Below are 16,392 nucleotides of genomic sequence, written 5' to 3'. Positions count from 1 at the left end.
AAATTGGTGCCTAACTGCTAGATATTAAAGAGATTTTTTAAAAGGAGTCTGTTTTCATTTTATGGTGCATTTGTGCTAAACATAAAGACAACTGGGGGGGAGGGGTTGGGTAGGGTAAAGGGATAAATAAAGATCATATCCTGTAATGAATCCTATTCTGCAGTATCATCAAATCCATTGTGAGGATACGTTTAAAATGCTGTTAGCAGAAATACAGATTTAATTTTATTTGGGTAATTATCATTTTGAGACACTCAGCAAAACCATCCAATCAGAATAATGTCATGTCACACAAACCATAATAAAGTTCAATTAAATATGGCTGCTTACTTAGTAAAAAACAAAGATGTATCAATTTTTCATCATCATAATCCAAGATTTTGGCCTGGATCTCGCTGAGATAATCAAAACCCTGATTCTGGACCCTTCTACACCAGAGTGAAGGTTAGGGTTGTTTCTTGCAAAAATAAATGCATTCCCTGCATGTAGAGAATAAGCGTGTCGAAAGGAAAGGCTTTCTAGCTTAGCCTTTCCCCTGAGATACTTGCTTCTTATATACATGGGGGATTCTTTTGTATGGACAGTGCTGGATTTACGTATAAGCTAAACAAGCTATAGCTTAGGGCCCTACTCTCTTGGGGGCTGCAGAAAAATATAAAGGAAAAAATACCTGGATGTACATTTCCAAAATATAAGACAAAAAACAAATAAAATAAAACCTACATATAACAACAGTGTTTTGTGTTGTGTAGGCTCCTATGATGTAAGCAATGGGCCCCGCCTGCTAGCCTGCTCCCTAAAATATCACTGGTTTGCTTCTTTCTATATATAGGGCGCCTACGTTCTGCATGGACTTTTTTCATGGCAACATGTGCAAAAGGCTTTAGCTACCTATAAGGTCCATAAATTACCGTACAGCATGCAGTGGTACCTCGGGTTAAGTACTTAATTTGTTCTGGAGGTCTGTTCTTAACCTGAAACTGTTCTTAACCTGAAGACCACTTTAGCTAATGGGGCCTCCTGCTGCCGCCGAGCCACCAGAGCACGATTTCTGTTCTCATCCTGAAGCAAAGTTCGTAACCCGAGGTAATATTTCTGGGTTAGCGGAGTCTGTAACCTGAAGTGTATGTAACCTGAAGCGTATGTAACCCGAGGTACCACTGTATATTCAACACAAAAAGCAGTGACAATTTGTTGTTTACAAAGGGCAGCTGGACCTATGAAGGACCCCATTACCTTAGAATCATAGAATCATAGAATCATAGAGTTGGAAGAGACCACAAGGGCCATCGAGTCCGACCCCCTGCCAAGCAGGAAACACCATCAGAGCACTCCTGACATATGGTTGTCAAGCCTCTGCTTAAAGACCTCCAAAGTAGGAGACTCCACCACACTCCTTGGCAGCAAATTCCACTGTCAAACAGCTCTTACTGTCAGGAAGTTCTTCCTCATGTTTAGGTGGAATCTTCTTTCTTGTAGTTTGGATCCATTGCTCCGTGTCCACTTCTCTGGAGCAGCAGAAAACAACCTTTCTCCCTCCTCTATGTGACATCCTTTTATATATTTGAACATGGCTATCATATCACCCCTTAACCTCCTCTTCTCCAGGCTAAACATGCCCAGCTCCCTTAGCCGTTCCTCATAAGGCATCGTTTCCAGGCCTTTGATCATTTTGGTTGCCCTCCTCTGGACACGTTCCAGTTTGTCAGTGTCCTTCTTGAATTGTGGTGCCCAGAACTGGACACAGTACTCCAGGTGAGGTGTTCAGTAGCTTAGGGCCACAACAAACCCAAATCTGGCCCTGTGTATGGAGGTACATCAGGTGAACCCCCAGTTACAGTCACGGGAAGAACACAAGATTCCCTGCTGGATCAGACCAAAGGCTCATCTTGTCTAGCATTCTCTTCTCACAGTGGCCAGACAGCTGCCCATGGCAAGCCCATGAGCAGGACCTGAGCTCAAGAACACTGTGGCTTCCAGCCACGGGCATTCAGAGACATGCTGACTCCAGCATGGAAGGTAGAACATAGACATGGCTAGCAGCCATTGATTATACGATTGACTATCACATCAAGTGATATAGTCCAAATAGGTAGGTATACCACCTCAGTGGGACTAAGCCTTTTTTTAAAAAAACAACTGTGGAATGGGGCAGAGGAGAGCAACCAAGATGATCAAGGGTCTAGAAACCAAGCCTGAATAGGAATGGCTGAGGGAATTGGGTATGTTTAGCCTGGAGAAGTATTTTCTTGGGCTCCGTGATCACTGCAGATGGTGACAGCAGCCACGAAATTAAAAGACGCCCGCTTCTTGCGATGACAAATCTAGACAGCATCTTAAAAAGAAGAGACAACCTTGCCAACAAAGGTCTGTGTAGTTAAAGCCATGGCTTTCCCAGTAGTGATGTATGGAAGTGAGAGCTGGACCATAAAGAAGGCTGATTGCCGAAGAATGGATGCTTTTGAATTCTGGTGCTGGAGGAGACTCTTGAGAGTCCCATGGACTGCAAGAAGATCAAACACATTCATTCTTAAGGAAATCAGCCCTGAGTGCTCACTGAAAGGACAGTTCCTGAAGCTGAGGCTCCAATACTTTGGCCACCTCATGAGAAGAGAAGACTCCCTGGAAAAGACCCTGATGCTGGGAAAGATGGAGGACACAAGGAGAAGGGGACGACAGAGGACGAGATGGTTGGACAGTGTTCTCGAAGCTACCAGCATGAGTTTGACCAAAGTGCGGGAGGCAGTGGAAAACAGGAGTGCCTGGCATGCTCTGGTCCATGGGGTCATGAAGAGTCGGACACGACTAAACGACTAAACAACAACAGCCTGGAGAAGATTTGAGAGGTGATATGAAAGCCATCTTCAAATATCTGAAAGGCTTCCACGTGGAAGGTGGAGCAATCTTGTTTTCTTCTGCTTTGGAGGGCAGGACCTGAATGAATGGATTCAAGTTACAGGAAAGCAGATTCCACCTAAACATCAGGGAGAACTTTCTGATGGTAAGAGCTGTTCAGCAGTGGAATGGACTCCGTCAGAAGGTGGTGGACTCTCCTTCCTTGGAGGTTTTTAAGCAGATGTTGGAAGGTCATGTGTCTGGGGTTCTTTAGCTGTGATTCCTGCATAGCAGAGGGTTGGACAAGGAGACCCTGGGAGTCCCTTCCAACTCTACAATTCTATGCTTTGGTTTGTAGTTATCTTTATATAGATATCCATAGATTATTAAAATTAAGATGGCCGTTTCAGCCATTGAAAGTTACCAAAATAAAGGTGGCCATTTCAGACATGGGGAAGTGTGGGAGAGCGAAGCTTCAGGCACATTCCCAGCTCTGTGGCTCAGAAATAATTCGTTGGCAATGCGTTCTGGCCCTCTAGCTTTCCAGGAAAGGGAACAGGAGCCACCGCCATGTCCCCATTTTCATTGTCGGCAGGATCGAGAGATAAGAGCTGCACAGATCTACACGCACACATGAGTCTGACATTGTCACTCGTGCGATCGTCTCGGAGCTGAAACGCTGCAACAACGCCAATGTTCCCTTTTGTGTCTATGCACAGATGTTGTGGGTGAGATTTCCTGAATTCTGCTGAAAAATAAAGCCAGTTTTATCAGCATTTCCCAAGTGCCCAATAGACATGCAAATGTGTTGTTAACGTCAGTTCTGCCCCCCTTTATTAGCTGTCCTGCATTAACTAGCTGGTCTTTTCTCAGTCTTCTTTTTTCCTCCCCGTTTCCTTTAAGCGCTCTATGTTTGATGTGAGATTTTCTCCTTCGCTCTTTCTCGGTTCCCATACTTTCGTTCCTCGTTCTCCCCCTTCCCCCCTTTTTTTGGTCAATGCATTTGTTTAAAGTTGTTTGTTTATTAACCCTTCCAAAGGTCTCCCGTGCCTTCAGTATGGTGGGAGCCGGGGGGGGGGGGAGAGACCATAGTTGCTGGCGACAGTGGAGACCAAATCAGGTTCTTTTAAAAGAAAAAGAAAGAGACCCTCAACAAATAGTGATTGAGCACACAGCCCAATCAACGAAATACAAGCTGACAAGCCGAAAAGAGCCTTCTTCTGCAATGAAAGAACACCATCAATATGCTTTTGTTTCTTAAAAGAGACCACAGGAGAGCCTGTGTGGTGCAGTGGTTAGAGTGTCGGGCTTGGACCCGGGAGAGACCAGGGTTCAAATCCCGACTTGGGCATGAAGCTCATGGGGTGTGATCCTGCGCCATTTACTACCTCTGAGCCTAACCCACCTTGATTGGGGATTGAACGAGGAGGGGGAAGAACCATGTTGGCCGAGTAGCAAAACTGCAGTTAGGAAGCCAAATCATGTGCAATACTGACTCTTTCCTTGACATTAAAACAATATCCAAACACTTAAAATATTCGAAAGCTTTTGCTTGCAGAATATATAGCTAAAGAAGAATATAAGGTAAAGGTAAAGGGACCCCTGACCATTAGGCCCAGTCGTGGCCGACTCTGGGGTTGCGCCAGACTAAGCCGCTTCTGGCGAACCAAAGCAGCGCACGGAAATGCCGTTAACCTTCCTGCTGGAGTGGTACCTATTTATCTACTTGCACTGGCATGCTTTCGAACTGCTAGGTTGGCAGGAGCAGGGACCGAGCAACGGGAGCTCACCCTGTCGTGGGGATTTGAACTGCCGACCTTCTGATCGGCAAGTCCTAGGCTCTGTGGTTTAACCCACAGCGCCACCCGTGTCCCTTGCAAAGAAGAATATATGCAAAGTATTTGCATTCGCATGCTTATCCAAGCATGGGCTTGTTTTTTCTAAGTTGAAGATTACAGCTTCTTCCTTAAACGTTCAAACAAAACCCTGTCTTTCTCTCCTTCCAGTATTTGCATTTGGCCTTCTGCACATGACCCAGCTAGGACATGCAGATGCTTCTGAGAAGTTCCACTTTCTCCTTCCAGCAGACTTCTCCTTCATGCTTCTTTGGGAGAACATCAACTTCTGTACTTCTTTCTGTCACGCATGTTGACACAGAAACATTAGCAATCCTCTCCTCTATTATGTTGAGAGATAGAGTTATCTAACATGATCTCTTCTCCAGTGTTCATGGAGATGCAGCCATTACGGTCAAGTCACTTGCGCACAAAACAAAATGGAGAATGTAATAAAATACTTCCCATGTGGCCAAAGTTAACCAATCACACAAGAGTTACTGGGGAACATTCCAGAATTAAATACACAGCAATACATTTAAGCACCCCAATTTCAGTAAATTAAATCACCATACTTAACAAACTGTGCATGACACAGAAAAATGTAATAAATACCTAAATATAATATTTATCGGTGAGACCCATTTATGAAGTGGCTTTAGCTGTCCCCATGCACACAGAAAGTCAATATGGTGCCATCCAGCTGTTGCTGGGACTACAAGTCCCATCTTGGCCATGATGGCTGGGATGATAGGAGTTGTAGTCCAACAACGTCTGGAAGGCACCACGTTGTCTAAAATCTTTAGTTGCCAACTGCTCTCCGGCGAGCCACTTTGAATGGAAAGTGAAAGTCCAAGCTCCTCCTCTCCCTCACGAAAGTGGCAAATATGTAAATTCAATCGCTCCCAATTCCCGCCTTTCCTTCTCTGCCTTCCAAAGCCACCGGCTGCTAAAGCAGCTCACTTCAGAGGGGGAAACAGTAAGCTTTTTGCTGCATGCATTCTTTATAAATCCAGAACTTAAGTAGTTAATTGTCCCACTGTGGAGAGGGTTTTTTTTTTTTAAACTATCCCAGTTCTCATTGAACAAGATGTCCTTTTATTTTTCGGCTTTGGATGTGGGCCTGACTGCTCTTCTAAACAAAGAGAGAACCAACAAACCAAGCTAAAGTTTTTAAAAAATCCAGCCATGTCTGTCTTTGAAGTTCTCTCTGTGTTGTTTGGAAAACTTTGGGATGGGTGATTTTTTTTGGGGGGGGGGAGTAAAAAACAGAGCAGCGGGGAAAGAACCAGGAATTAAGGGGAACTCGCTTTCCCAAAGAGCAGGAGACATTAATTAAATATCCTATTCATTTCTTTGGCACATAGTCGTCAAATTAAATATCCCATTCACTTCTTTGGCACACAATCATCAATCAGATTTCTTATTAGCATTCTGATGACCTGTCTGACCTTGCTACTGTCTGCATGACAGAGCCCAAAATAAGACCACACAGTGGAGAGGCGAGGATTATTCAACAGTGTCTCTTGCATGGGAGCTGGAATGAGTCGTAGCAAGTCAATGGATGAAGTTGGCACTGTTTCTGTTTTAGCATGGATGCAGCAACATCAGGGAGTTTGACCGCGGAGGGTCTGGCAGCGAATTTTAAGGGCACAGGAAATATTAAGGTTTTGAATTAAAATAAGCACAAAACCTCAGTAACGGCACAGTTAATCTCTGCAACTACAGTGAACGTTGCTTCCCTGTGGTTCCCCTCTATAAATTTTGATGCCAAATGCTTATCAGATATTCACCGAATAGTCAAGTATTTGCAAGCATTCACTGAGCATTTTTGATAATCTGCATTTGCAACTGATGAGGAGTTTATTTTAACAGTTGACAGCACCTGATGTTGTTGTTTAGTTGTTTAGTCGTGTCCGACTCTTCGTGACCCCATGGACCAGAGCACGCCAGGCACTCCTGTCGTCCACTGCCTCCCGCAGTTTGGTCAAACTCATGCTGGTAGCTTCAAGAACACTGTCCAACCATCAAGAACTGTCCAACCATCTCATCCTCTGTCGTCCCTTTCTCCTTGTGCCCTCCATCTTTCCCAGCATCAGGGTCTTTTCCAGGGAGTCTTCTCTTCTCATGAGGAGGCCAAAGTATTGGAGCCTCAGCTTCAGAATCTGTCCTTCCAGTGAGCACTCAGGGCTGATTTCCTTCAGAATGGAGAGGTTTGATCTTCTTGCAGTCCATGGGACTCTCAAGAGTCTCCTCCAGCACCATAATTCAAAAGCATCAATTCTTTGGCGATCAGCCTTCTTGATGGTCCAGCTCTCACTTCCATACATCACTACTGGGAAAACCATAGCATTAACCCTTCATGGATCACTGCCTTGACGTGGCAAAGGGGCTTGAATAACTCAGAGAAGCTATGAACTATGCCGTGCAGGGCACCCAAGATGGACAGGTCATAGTGGAGAGTTTTGACCAAACGTGATCCACCTGGAGCAGGAACCAGCAAGCCACTCCAGTATCCCTGCCAAGAAAACTCCATGGACAAAGACAACAGACAGCACCTGATAGGCAGCATCTAATAGTATTTAACATTTGACTGTACTGGGCAACTGACCTTGGTATTTGAGAATGTTGGAGACGAACTATAGAATGCCTACCAAAATCATAGACGTGCTCAAAGATTTCACTCCCAACTTGCATGGATATGTGTTCCATCATCATGTGAACCCCCACCTGCACTCTGAAATGGTACAGTCCAGACATAGGTTTATTGTCTCATTGAGAACTGGGCCATATGCCTCGTGATCACACCCGCTGTCATCCGTGTGTTTTGATGCACATGAGAAAGGGCTGTTTACCTATATCAACGTATACACACCGGGAAAGGGAGATTGGGCCTGTCAGAATTCTGACCATTACCATATTGGCAGGGCTTGCCTGCATAGCCCCGACGTCACTTGAGTATGGATGAACCTGTCTGCTTCCGTTTTTATCATTTTCTCTGACTTCCCCAAACTTAAACTCTGTTATTCACATATCCACATCATTCTGTGCTTTGCTGGAAAAAAAAGTTAGTGTGAAAATTCACCAGCATTTGAGTGCGAATTTCTCATACCATAAACACATTCGTATGTAATCTTGCTTCATATACAGTGGCACCTCGGGTTAAGTACTTAATTCGTCCTGGAGGTCCGTTCTTAACCTGAAACTGTTCTTAACCTGAAGCACCACTTTAGCTAATGGGGCCTCCTGCTGCCGTCGCGCCACCAGAGCACGATTTTTGTTCTCATCCTTAAGTAAAGTTCTTAACCCGAGGTACTATTTCTGGGTTAGTGGAGTCTGTAACCTGAAGCGTATGTAACCTGAAGCGTATGTATCCTGAGGTACCACGGACACATTTTTGCAGAGCGTTGCTTCCTAATGCAGTGGTACCTTGGTTTATGAACTTAATCCGTTCCTGAAGTCCGTTCTTAAACCGAGGCATGCTTTCCATAATGAGGCCTCCCGCCACCAGTGCCCGTTTGTAGACCAAGGTAAAGTTCGCAAACCGGAACAGTACTTCTGGTTTTGTGGAGTTCGTAAACCGAATAGCTTGTAAACAGGACTGTTCGTAAACCGAGGTACCACAGTCTAATAATTTTTTGTACGTTGTTTTTCAGCAATATGTGTATTTCAAAATACACCTCCACCCCACTGAGTTGCTTTTTTTGGGGGGGGGGTACACTCTACTTGGCTGAAGAACTGCACTGCAAAATTCAGAGAGTACAAATTTTGAAAGATGGATGTGTTTTGGTTGTGTATTGCCTTGGAAAGTGCGGATGAAGTTGATGCATACCCCTTCCTGGTTGGGTACCTGTTGTGGCACCTTGTGCTCAGCCGCCATTCCCGGGCAGTGAGAACGGAGCGCACATGGCCATTAGGGTGCGATGGTGCAACAACAATTTCCCCCCTGGTGCCGTTGGGCCTGTTTTCACCTGAATACAGTGCCCCCACCGCACAGTACACCAATGACAAGAATTTCTATAAATTACCCCAGATTATCTAGTGGGAGACTTGTGTGAGGGAAAGTTAATGATTTGGAGTCTCAGGCAGGATTTGATCAAATAAACAAGAAATATTTTATTAAGCAAAGGAAAGTTTATGACACAAAGTGGGTAAAACGTAGGATACTTCACATTATAATGTTATTTCACTTCAGTTCTTTCTCAGTTGTTGCCGCTTAATACTTTGGTTCTTAAACAAGGTGGTACTTCCTGTCAGTAACACACCCCTTTGACAAGCCTACTCCTGAGGTACTCCAAGTAACAGACCCAAGGGATCTCCAGACCCCTCTTAACTGGTTAGGGAGTCTTCTCTTTTTTGTAGAAGAAGCTCTCCCCTCCTGACTGGAATGAGACCTAAGGAGACCGTATCCTCACATCTTCTACTTCTCCTGGCTCAGCCTCAGCCTCCCAGTTAATTCCTGGCCTATTACTCTTACAGGACACCACACACTGTCCTTCACACTAAGCTCAGAGACTTCTTTCTCTAGCTTGTGATATATTCCTCAGAGTGGATGTTTCTACCCAGAACCAACTCTCTCTCCTCACACTCCCTATCTCCCCACCTATTCTCCCAACCTCTATCCCAACCTCCAAAACTGTCTCCCCAAAACCCCTCCTTTTCAACTCCCCCTCCTGGAACCCCGGCCAATCATAAGCTGCCATCCATTAACCATTTGCTGGCAGGGGAAAAAAACAACAACACTTGTTGACCCAACCTGCCCAGCAAAAACAAACTTTTCCGTCACATAGGGCAATTCCCCCTGGCCGCCTGGACAGCTGGCTCAAGTTCCCACCAGCTAGTAAAAGGTAAAGGGGCCCCTGACCATTAGGTCCAGTCGTGACCGACTCTGGGGTTGTGGTGCTCATCTCGCTTTATTGGCCGAGGGAGCCGGCATACAGCTTCTGGGTCATGTGGCCAGCATGACTAAGCCGCTTCTGGTGAACCAGAGCAGCGCACGGAAATGCCATTTACCTTCCCGCTGGAGCGGTACCTATTTATCTACTTGCACTTTGACGTGCTTTCGAACTGCTAGGTTGGCAGGAGCAGGGACTGAGCAACGGGAACTCACCCCGTCGCGGGGATTCAAACCGCCGACCTTCTGATCGGCAAGTCCTAGGCTCTGTGGTTTAACCCACATCGCCTTCCCACCAGCTAGTGTAGCCCAAATTGGCCAATCAGTGGCCTCGCCTGGGGGGGGGGGTGCCTTGCAAGATCAGAGGGCATTGGCTGCAAACATGCCCTCACAGCTGGCGTGGCATAAAAGCCAATAGCGCTGTCCCGCCTCACCATAGGCTTATCTTGAAACACAAACTGAATTGAATTTCTGATCCATCCCTCGGTCACCTTATGCGTTCTTTGAATGCAAGGAGGGGTGGGGTGGGTCACCCAACCTTCCTTCTCTTAGACCAGTTTTGAATTTAAGTTCAAGAACATATGACGAGTCTGCTGGATTAGGCCCATGCCCCATCTAAGCCAGCACCCCGTGTTCACAGTGGCCAACCAGATGCCTGTGGTTTTCAGCAATTCAGAAGCATTACTGTATCCAGCTGTGGATCATAGCTGTCAACGTTTCCCTTTTTTAAAAGGGAAATTCCCTTATTCCTAATAGGATTCCTTGCAAGAAAAGGGGGGGAAAGACAGCTATGCTGTGGATGCCATCAATGGCATGGTGGTGCTAGGGCACCCCAGATTCTGTTTAGAAAAACATATTGGATGATACGATCCTCTGTAAATGGGCACAGGACCACAACTTCAAAGTATTGCACTTGGATTTGCAAAACATTTTGACCATCCTTGAGTAACATGTACAGTGGTACCTTGGTCCTCAAACGCCTTGGTACTCAAACAACTTGGAACTCAAACACTGCAAACTCGGAAGTAAGTGTTCCGGTTTGTGGACTTTTTTCAGAAGCCAAACGTGCTCCGTTTTGAGTGCCACACTTCCGATTTGAGTGTTAACCCTGAGGTCTGTCTGGCTTTGCTATTTATTTTGCATTTTTGTGGCTCTTTTTTGTTTTCTTTTTGTGACTGCCTGGAACCCAGTTCAGCCACTGGTTGACTGTGTGACTGCAGTACATTGTTTATTGCTTTCATTTTATGAATCAATGGTCTCGTTAGAGAATAAAATTCATGTTAAATTGTTGTTTTAGGGGTTGTTTTTAAAAGTCTGGAACAGATTGATCCATTTTGCATTACTTTCTATGGGAAAACACGCCTTGGTTTTGGAACGGACTTCTGGAACGGATTAAGTTTGAGAACCAAGGTACCACTGTACCTTGATTCAGAGGACGAGAATTTGCAGCTCCACCTTGAGGCAGCAAAATGTCTTGGGACAGTCTGGTGGTTCGGCTATTCTGGAATATCCAGCAACTGTCTTTCATAGAGTTGGGGTTTCTTAAAAAAAGTTAAAAATCTAAATTCATATTGAACTGCCTCCTGCCTTTAAAAAAAACATGTTTTTTGGTTAGGCATATTATCTGCTTCAGAATATAGCAAGGATCTGGTATTGCTAACATTCCTAGAGTGAACCAACTTCTGCAAACGGGAGCTGGAGAACTTCTGCAAACTAGGGAAGAGCACAACGTGAGCGGCCGCAAGCTCCCATTTTCCTGCACTTGCTTCCTATTTTATTGTGGGAAGGGGAAGTTGCAGATATTGCCCCCTCCTCTACCACCTTGGAAGAACTTTCAGGCAGGGGGAGGAAGAACATGTGACTATCACATCTCATGTGATCCATCACCCCATGTTTGGAAAGTGGAAGCCATATGCATTATATAGGATACCCTTCAGTGTATTATTTCCTGTTTGCATTGCAGCTCTTTAGGAGCAAAATGGGTCAGGAAAGGAGGGAGGGCACATTTTGATGCAAATAAAGCCCGACTGGGACAGTGGTTGGGGGTGGGAGGAAGAGAAGAGTGAAAATGATAGCCGTGATCTAATTATCTGCAGACCCAAATAGCCAAATTCACTGAAAGAGGCCCATAATAAAGGCTGCCCTCCAACCACAAAACACAGACTTGAAAACAAAAAGGAACATAGCAACAGTATAACACACACACACCCTAACTCACAAATTCTTCCCATGCACAAAGGGCCATTTTATGAGCATTTTTCTTGCTCTCAGTTCAAGGGAAAAAAGAAAGGAGGGGAGAAAAGATTAGAGCTCTCTGTTTCAGTCTCAATAATGGTTTTCCACCAAAAGGGCTTTTCTGATCTACAAGACTTCTGCAGTCCATAGGCCAGCTCTTGCAGAAAATGGCTGAAGAAGAAGAAGAAAAAACTGTCTGAAAGCTCATCCAGAGTTTCTTTATCACAAATCACATGCGGCTCGACAGTTTCACTAGCCAGAAGCACTTGGCTGCTGATGGGGAGCTTGGGATGAGCAAATCTGTCAATTCCAGTTCCTCGTTTTTCCAAACTTTAAATTTCAGTTTTCTCCATTTCCACAACAGTTTGTTATACGTAATGGATGATATTCCACCCACCACAATTTGCACTGTGTATTAAATAACATATTTTGTATCATGTAGAATGGCATAGCAATAACTTCATTCTGTAAAATTCCACTGCAGTGGGCAGTGAGATAAACAATGTAGGTTTTTGGAAGAAGCACCGCAGCAGAACAGAAACAGCTCTACATGTGATGAATACAGGTTAGAATGGAAATCAATGCCTTTTTACATCTCTTAACACCTTTCACTCCACACCCCACTCTCAGACCCATCCATGCTCCTTTCAGAGTTGGAGAAATTGCAATCTGCAAGGTACATATATACCTATGTGGTGGTCATGCCCTGATGTATCATGGTTTTAGAGCATGGTATTTGCAGAAATGGCAAGCATCAAACTGTATATGCTGTGCCAGCATTCTCTTTCAATATTTTTGGAGGAACAAAATAACAATGCAATATCTAAGGAACTTTAAGCTTTTGTGCTGACAGCTGCTTGCTGGGTAATAACTAAAGATTGGAAAACTGCAGGACTTTTGACATTGACCTTTTTGGTTTGGTAAGCTGTGGCAAACAGCCATGGCAGACAAATGGTCTCATCAACTTAAATTCACTAAAAGCAAAGCTAAAATATTTTTATGGAGTGTAGAGTTTATTTCATATATAGTATAGCTGGAGAACCCCAGCCAGTTGGGCAGCGTATAAACAATAAAATAAAAAAGTATTATATAGAGCAAGGACATATGCAGCAACATTTATCAAAGCATTTCCTCAGGTGATGGGAAAGAGACTAGGTATAAAATGTAATATTGGAATAAAGTGTGCATATAATTATTATTTCAGAAAATCTCCAAGTTATCCATGGATCTTATGTACACTGTTACCTATATGTAAAGGGGCAGGAGTGGTGGAACTTAAATGCACCACCTTCTGCTAGTAATTACTGTATTTTTTGCTCTGTAAGACTCACTTTTTCCCTCCTAAAAAGTAAGGGGAAATGTGTGTGTGTGTGTGTGTGTGTGTGTGTGTGTGTGATGGAGCAAATGCAGGCTGCGCAGCTATCCCAGAAGCCAGAACAGGAAGAGGGATCGCTGCTTTCGCTGTGCAGCAATCCCTCTTGCTGTTCTGGCTTCTGAGGTTCTTGTTTTTCCCCTCCAAAAACTAGGTGCGCCTTATGATCTGGTGCGTATTATAGAGCGAAAAATTCGGTACACACTGCAACTTTTTTAAAAAATGATATTTATTAAAATTTCAGAAACAAAAAATTTACATAATTAAAAGTAAAAAACAAAGAAAAATATATATAAAAAGAGAAAAAACATACAAAATACAAAGTATAGAAAAATAATAATAGAAAAAACACTTAAAAACAAGTTAATCCTTCTGTATCTTACATTTCATTTCCTTGCTTTCCTGACCTCCTCTCACCTCCCTTTTTTGTATTCCAGTTCAATTGGTTAATTCAGCAATTCCTTTCCCTCTTTGTTTTTATCTTAGTCCTTTAACTTAATATATTATAGCTTTAGATTCTCACCTATTAACAATCCATTTTTACATACACCTTTATGACATTGCTACTAAAACCACTTAACTTCATTCTGACATCATTCTAACATTCATTAATTTTACAATATTTCTGTAAATAGTCTTTAAATTTCTTCCAATCTTCTTCCACCGACTCTTCTCCCTGCTCTCGGATTCTGCCAGTCATTTCCGCCAATTCCATGTAGTCCATCACCTTCATCTGCCATTCTTCCAGAGTGGGTAGATCTTGTGTCTTCCAATAATTTGCAATAAGTATTCTTGCTGCTGTTGTAGCATACATAAAGAAAGTTCTGTCCTTCTTTGGCACCATTTGGCCGACCATGCCCAGGAGAAAGGCCTCTGGTTTCTTAAGGAATGTATATTTAAATACCCTTTTCATTTCATTATAAATCATCTCCCAGAAAGCCTTAATCCTTGGGCACGTCCACCAAAGGTGAAAGAATGTACCTTCAGTTTCTTTACATTTCCAACATTTATTGTCAGGCAAATGATAGATTTTTGCAAGCTTGACTGGTGTCATGTTCATAATATTCTCTCTTAAGGCATTACATGCCATGAACTTCATACCTGCGGTCCATAACTGTTCCCAGTCAGCCATCATTATGTTATGTCCAACATCTTGTGCCCATTTGATCATTGAATATTTCACCGTTTCATCCTGTGTATTCCATTTCAACAGCAAGTTATACATCCTTGACAAAGTATTAGTTTTGGGTTCTAACAGTTCTGTTTCTAATTTTGATTTTTCCACCTGGAAGCCAATTTTCTTGTCCAGATTGTATGCCTCCATTATCTGATAATAATGAAGCCAGTCTCGCACTTTGTTTTTTAATTTCTCAAAACTCTGCAATCTCAGTCTATCTCCCTCTTGTTCCAAAATTTCCCAATATTTTGGCCATTTGACCTCCATATTGAGCTTTTTCTGAGCCTTCGCTTCCATCGGTGACAGCCACCTTGGGGTTTTATTTTCCAATAGGTCCTTATATCTTATCCAAACATTGAACAATGCTTTCCTGACAATATGGTTTTTAAATGCTTTATGTGCTTTGACCTTGTCATACAAGTATGCATGCCATCCAAATACATTATTAAAACCTTCTAAATCCAAAATGTCTGTGTTTTCAAGAAGCAGCCATTCTTTCAACCAGCAAAAAGCTGCTGATTCATAATAAAGTTTAAGGTCTGGCAGCGCAAATCCACCTCTTTCCTTTGCATCTGTTAATATTTTAAATTTTATTCTAGGCTTCTTGCCCTGCCAGATAAATCTAGAAATATCTCTCCGCCACTTCTTGAAACAGTCCATTTTGTCCAAAATTTGCAATGTTTGAAACAGAAACAACATTCTAGGCAATACATTCATTTTTATAGCAGCAATACGGCCTAGCAGTGAAAGCTTCAAATTTGACCAGATTTCTAAGTCTTTTTTCACTTCAGTCCAACATTTTTCATAATTGTCTTTAAATAGATTCCCATTTTTAGCTGTCATGTTAATCCCCAGGTATTTCACTTTCTTAACCACTGTTAAACCTGTCTCATTCTGAAACCTCTCTCTCTCCATTGCAGTTAAATTTTTCTCTAAGACCTTTGTTTTTAACAGTTTGTTTTATTCAGTTTAAATCCTGCAACCTGACCAAATTCTTGAATCAGTTCCAAAACCCTTTTAGTACTAGATTCTGGCTCCTGTAACGTCAATACTAAGTCATCTGCAAATGCTCTCAACTTGTACTGTTTAGCTCCGACTTGTATACCTGCAACTTTTTATTTAGCTTTCCCCCCTGCTGTGGTTTTGCCTACATAAATGCACCTGAGATTGGTATTATTAGATAGATGATGGTTGTATTCAGGGTTCGGACTCTTGGTGTCCCTTCCAACTCAAGACTTCTGTGATTCTATAGCTCTGTTAATGTGCACCACACTTTACAAAGCTCAAAATTAGGGCTGGGGCACTGGGATGTTTAGCCCAACTCGGAACACTATTACTTTCCCTCCCCGTTTTTTTCCATATCGTCCTGCACATCAGGACTGGAGGTTCTTAAGCAGAGGTTGGATGGTTCATCTGCCAGGGATTCTTTAGCTGTGATTCTTGCATTGTAGCAGGTTGGACTAGATGACCCTTGGTCATTCAATCCAACTTTAAATCCAACAACAGTACCAGCCTCGGTCCAGTATATCTGAAGGAGCGTCCCCACTCCCATTGTTCTACCAAGACACTGAGGTCCAGCGCCGAGGGCCTCCTGGCAGATCCCTCACTGCGAGAAGTGATGTTACAGAGAACCAGGCAGAGGGCCTTCTCGGTAGTGGCACCTGCCCTGTGGAACGCCCTCCCATCAGATGTCAAAGAGAACAACAACTACCAGACTTTTAGAAGACATCTGAAGGCAGCCCTGTTTAGGGAAGCTTTTAATGTTTAATGCATTACCATAGTTTAATATTTTGTTGGAAGCTGCCCAGAGTGGCTGGGGAAACCCAACCAGATGGGTGTGGTATAAATAATAAATTATTATTATTATTATTATTATTATTATTATTATTATTATTATTATTATTACTACTACTACTACTACTACTACTACTTTTTAAAAATGCTGCTTCTTTGACTGTTGGTGCCCCCCAACTGGAGATTTGAACACTGGATTTCCCCACTCCCCATGCAAAGGCCTTTAACCGCTGCACCGCACTGCCCATTT

The sequence above is a fragment of the Podarcis vaucheri genome (assembly GCF_965113315.1).
Source record: "Podarcis vaucheri genome assembly, chromosome: 4".
Classification (NCBI taxonomy): Eukaryota; Metazoa; Chordata; class Lepidosauria; order Squamata; family Lacertidae; genus Podarcis; species Podarcis vaucheri.
Note: the sequence above shows the minus strand (reverse complement) of the source record.